This window comes from Zingiber officinale, chromosome 3A (assembly GCF_018446385.1).
Source record: "Zingiber officinale cultivar Zhangliang chromosome 3A, Zo_v1.1, whole genome shotgun sequence".
Lineage (NCBI taxonomy): Eukaryota > Viridiplantae > Streptophyta > Magnoliopsida > Zingiberales > Zingiberaceae > Zingiber > Zingiber officinale.
Window position 1 is genome coordinate 99,143,659 of NC_055990.1, and position 6,289 is coordinate 99,149,947.

Below are 6,289 nucleotides of genomic sequence, written 5' to 3' on the forward strand. Positions count from 1 at the left end.
ATCCTCTTGGTTCATCATATGAACCTAATCTCCATCTAATTGTCCTTAGTGTGTGACCCTATAGGTTCTTGTAACGTTGGCAATGCCCTAAACCCATTTAGGAGTATAAGTAATGAGCGGTATCTAGCAACACATCATTACTACCCAAGTTACAAGAATGTTGAGATCCAACATCACCTTGTGACTACTAATTGTGACTCCTCACAATATATGACAAGTGTCATTCTATCATAGACATCTAGATTGGTCAATGTGAGGCATAGACCGTGTCATCCTCTGACTAATCTAAATCTTGAACTCCAAGTAGACTCACTAAATCAAATGAGCTCGATATCCTATATTGACTCATTTGAGCATGGCCATGCACTTCGTGGTCTCACTCTATCAAGAATACCGATGTCTCTCCCGTCATATAGGAGGGATAGATCCCATCTACATCACTCACATCCCTCTGCATAATTTGTTATATACCCAGTAATCACCTTTATAGTCCACCCAGTTATGGGTGACGTTTGACGAAACCAAAGTACATAACTCCTTATGTAGGGATCTATGGTGACTTCAGGTCTAAGGACTAGTATTCATACTAATAGCCACATGAGAAAGTATATGACACTCATATAACGATCCATGATACTTTCTCATGGCGGGTCATTTAGTATACATTCTCTTATGTATACCCATGTGTCAACTTGATATCTCTATATCCATGACTTGTGAGATCAAGTCATCGAGTTGACCTACATGCTAGTCTTATTGCATTAACATTGTCCCTGAATGTTAATACTCGACTAGGAATGATTAAGAGTAGTGTTCCCTATATCATCTCACTATCGATTCAACCAATCAATTGATATAGATAAGAACCTTCTACTCAAGGATGTTATTATACTTAGTTTATTTGGCACCAATACAAGTAAGTATAATAACCAAACAAATGCCTTTATTAATAAAAATATGATATAATAAGTCCATAATACAATCATCAAATGATTGACTCTAGGGCTCTAGCTAACAAAAAGTAGGTTTTTAATTTTTTAAATCTTTCTTTTTGTTGTCATCTACAATGTTTTAAAAGAGAGATTTTAAATTTTAAAAACTTTCTTTTTTTGAAGCCATCCACATTGTTTTAAAAGAGAGTTTTAAATTTAAAAAATCTTTCCTTTTGTAGCTATCTACAATGGTTTACAAGAGAGATTTTATTTTTGTTAAAAGTTTCCTTTTTTGTAACTATGATTTCAAAGAAAGGTTTTAATTTTAAAAATCTCTCCTTTTTTAGCCATCTACAATGTTTAAAAAGGGGATTTTTGATTTTAAATTTTCCTTTTGTAGCCATCCACAATAGGAAATTTAAAAGAGAGATTTAATTGTTGTTAAAATCTTTCCTTTTTAGCCATTACCAAAGATTATAAAAGAGGATAGATGGTGCCTTAGAGAAAATAATCATCTACATAATTTCTATTCCTCTTCTATTCTCCTTGTGGCTGACCTCCTCATATTCTTATTCTCCCCTTGCTTTCTCACCTAAGGCCGACGACATCAAGAGGCTTCAACCATCTTGTGGCCGGCGGGTTGCAAGGAAGAAAGAAGAGAAGAGGTGGTGTTCCTAGCTTTGATCCCTTAGTGGTCGAAAGTCTTGGAAGAAAGAAGGACTTAGGTGGTTTTTGCATCTTGGTAGATCGTCGTCCACACAATGTCCAAGAGAAGGAGAGGAATACAGCAGAAGATCAAGAGGTCTTTAAGCTACAAAGAAAGGTATAACTAGTTAATTGTTTCCGCTGTTTACTAGTTTATTTTTCCTTTGTATGGATCTTCAAGTACCAACACAAGAGGCTAGCGATCTTGTGCTTTGATTGAGGTCTCTGTAGTTTAACCTAGGGTTTACTGTAAGGAGTTTAAATATCCAATTTCTTTGAAAGGCTTTGACTAGGAAGTGGTGGATGATCCCATACCCAAGAAGGCCGAGTGCCTCGCCAACGACCTGGAAGCCAATCCTTGAAATAGATATTTAATCAACTTCTGTATTATGGTTTAACTTCTGATGAATACATGGGTTGAACTTGGATTAATAATATTAAGTTTCGTTTGTAATCCAAGTTTAATTTATGAAAAGAACATGGGTTGCTAGGAAAAGTTTTGTACCACTTGAAGACGCAAGTCGAAATGTGAATCATTATCCAAATCGGCTTCTCACTACCACTCGACGGCACTAGAAAATCAGTATCATGCAAAAATTGGGACCAAAGTATGATGAAGAAGATCGAGATCGATGCCAAAGAAATTCAAACACTCCAATGCGGCTTGACCAAAGAGGAGCTAAACTGAGTCAACCCTTTCTCAAGCGCAAAAGAATTATGGGGAAAACTCTTCGAACTGCACGAACGGACCTCCAACACAAAGGTAAGTAAGAGAAATTTAATTCTTAATAAATTATACAACATTAAAATGTAGGAAGGTGAGTCGGCGAGTCAGTTGCATGCACGCATCCAAGACCTTCTCAATGGCCTCAATGCAATCAGACAAAAAGTGGAGAACTGCAATGTCATCAGGTACGCGCTAAACACTTTTTCGAGGAATACATTGTGGGCATTAATGGTAGATACCTATAAGGTATCTAAGGACAATTCCTTAATTAAATTAGATGAGTTATTTTCTAAATTTGAACTTCATGAACAGACTAATACATTTCTAGCCGAAAAAGGTATTGCGTTGGTTACAAGTACAAGCAAAACAAAGGAGTCTAGGAACAAGCGCTAGACCTAACACAAGTTCGAAGACGAATTAGACTCAGAAGACAATGATGAAATCATCACCGAGCTCGTTAACCTAGTACAAAAATTGTGCACGAAAAAGAAGGGCTTCACAAGACATGAGATCAAGAAGGTGATCCAGTCAAATTTGACACAACTAAGTCTAAGTAAAGGCCAAGTTTGAAGTCACCTACTATGGCTGCAACAAGAAGGGACATATAAAGGTAAATTGTCCAAACCAGAAGGAAATAAAGAAACAACGAAAGAAGAAGGCGTTTCAAGCAACATGGGATGAATCTTCATCAGAAGATTCCGACGAAGATCTCCAATTGATAAGCTTCCTCGTACTTCCGACCCGAGAACAAGTCACTGAATTCGAGTCTGAGACAGAATCAGAAGATGAGTCCGAGCAAAGCCATGGATTCGTATCTGGTTCAGAAGGTTCTCAATCCACTATAAGTATTTCTTTAATTAGATCACAAAATTTAATTTCCTACTTGTCTAGAAAGTTGGCTAAATCCAACCTCTAAGTCAAGTCATTCCAAGAGGAGGTCAAAGCCCTCAAGAAAATGACTAACTCAAGCTCCTTAACCAAACATGTTCAAGCTGAAACCTTAACTCAAGTCCAACAACTTGAGGAAGAAAATTTCAACTTAAAAAGTCAAGTCAAGGAATTTAGGGACTTATTGGAACGGTTCACTCTGGATTCCAAGAATCTTGATTTGATACTTGAAAAATAAAGAGTCATATACAATCGATCCAGACTCGGATATAAGGCCAAAAATAAATTTAAATCTTACCTACCTCTAGTTAATCGAACAAATAGAAAAATAGTCTAAGCATGGGCCCCCAAGTCTAACTTGGTTAATCAAGTTGGACTCGATCAATATTGAATCCCCAATGATCAAATCTATTACCTTAATAGACCTTATCGAGGTTATGATCTAGGGGGAGCCAATAGAAAGACTATCTTCATTATTATATAAACTTGTTTGATGTTTGCTTTACCACTTTCCTTATTCATGCTTAGATTAGGATAGATAAGGACTTAGGCTTGATCGACACTTGTTTAGTTAGACCAAGAATTCTTAGAAAGAAAATTAAACATTTAATTTCTTTACAAGACTATGTCTAGAAATGGTTGTTGCTCTAATATCTAAGAAGCTCTAGTGCCTCGCCACAATCTAGAAGTCAATTATTGAAATGAATGTTAATTGACTAATTATTAAATCCTAGTCTAACTCAAATGTAAATCAATCCTTAGATTTTAATCTAAATTAAAGATAAAATTAATCATCTCACAGAACTTATAAAGTTCCTTGTTTGATAATATAGAAAAGGATGAGGTAGAATTATGTTTAAAATTAGTTAATTAAACCTAATTCAATTAATTTAATTAAACCTAATTCAATTAATCTAATTAAATCTAATTCAATTAATCTAATTAAACCTAAATTAATTAAATCTAATTCAATTACACCTAATTAAAATTAATCTAATTAAACTTAAATTAAATTCCTAATTAAAAGTAATTAAATTAAACTTAAATTAATTAAACCTAATTAAATTAATCTAATTAAACTTAAATTAATTAAACCTAATTCAATTAATATAATTAAATCTAATTTAATTAAACCTAATTAAATTAATCTAATTAAACTTAAATTAATTAAATCTAATTCAATTAATCTAATTAAACTTAATCAACCATCTCACAAACACCCATAAGCATAACATGATTGACAACCTAGATTGGGTGAGATGGAAAATAAGAGCTTAAATTCAATCTATCTATCTTATAATCCATCACAATTAGATCCAAATCAAATACTTTATATATAGGAACTGTAACGACCCGACCCTTTGGCCTCTTGGGCAGCCCTTGCGGCGGCCCACTGGTAGCCCTTATGTCGTCGGCCCATTTGGCGACCTCTAATATCGTCGACCGATGACCCTTTAGTCGTGCCGTTACTCACTAGGACTTTCAACCCCTGGCCAGTGGATTTTTGCCTCCCCCAAGATTCGAACTCTAGACCTCCAGGCTTAAGTACTGCACCAAACCAAGAAGAATCCAAAGAGGGTGACTCATTGGATCAAGATCAAGAAGAAGAGGACTTCGAAGTTGAGAGATGCTCAACTTCCGAAGAAGAAGTCCAAGAAGCTTCATCCTCAAAGGAGTGCAACCAAAAGAGCAAAGAGAGAGCATACTCTTTGTTTCATGTACAAGAGGATGAAAATAAAGAGGCCTCTACCTCTAGGATTGAGGGGGAGCATCATTCACTAACATCGATGCAAGTAGAGCCTTCCACCTCCGGGTCAAATGAAGAAGAAGAAGATGGTGCCACCTCCACAAATCAAGAAAAATTAAATGGAGAATCATGTGTCACCCCTACAAGCAAAGAAGGTATAACTATTTCAATATTAAATAATAAAAGTCACATTATATGCTTTGAGTGTAGGGAAAAAGGGCACTACAAGAGTAAGTGTCCTAAATTGGTCAAGAAGAAGGGTCAAGTGGTACCTAACGGTAAAGAGAAGCCCAAGAAGATCGGCCCCATGACAAATAAGATCAATGAACACATTGTGTGTTTCTTGTGCCATCAAAAAGGATATTATCAGAGTCAATGTCCAAAGGGGAATAAACCGGCCAAAGTCGAAGGAGGAAGCTCAAATCAAGGGGTAGCTCTTAAGAGCAAACCCAAGGTATCATTTATTGAGCCTATTCCTTTAAGTAATGATAAAAAGAATGTTAGGAATAGTTTATATCATTTTAATGTTATTTATCATGAAAATAGGAAGCATGATAGAGTTAAAGACAAATATGTAGCATATCATGCTAAGACGACCACACCTAAGGCTAGGAAGGTAGATAACTTAGGAAATAACCTTAAGAATGTTAAACATTTGCCTAAGAAAAAGAATGCTCAAGGATTTAATGAAAAATCCAAAACTAAGGATTTAAAGATGGAAAATCAAGCCTTGATGTCAAAGCTTGACAAATTGGAAAAGACCTTAAAAAGAATGAAAAATATTTTAAAAGGGTAAAATGAGCATAATCTAGGTTTATGAACACAAAGCCATTTAATGACTGTAGAGGTTTGGGATACAAGCCAAAGGTTAAGAAGAATGTGGCTTCATATCATAGGGTTCCATATAGTTATGGAACCAACCGTAGGTCTAGGGGTCAAGTCAAAGATATAAGGGAAGTTATTCTTAGAAGTATTTTTGTCAAGACCAACGTGACTAAGACTTCTAAGAAGTCAAAGAAAGTCACCAAGAAGGTCACAAGGGAAGTTATCCCTAGAGTTGGCCTAGAGGAAGTGACCAAGGCTTCTAAGAAGCATAGAAAGGATATTAGGAAGGTATCTAGGGAAGTCATCCCCAGTGAGTGCCTAGAGCATCCAAGGGGCACCAATATGTTTTGGATTCTGAGGAGCATATTCTCTGCACCCTAGATGAGTTTAGAAAGTGTCAACTCTAAATGGGTAGGATGGTTAACCCAATCTTGATAACGTTGACACTTGGAGACATTTTCAAAG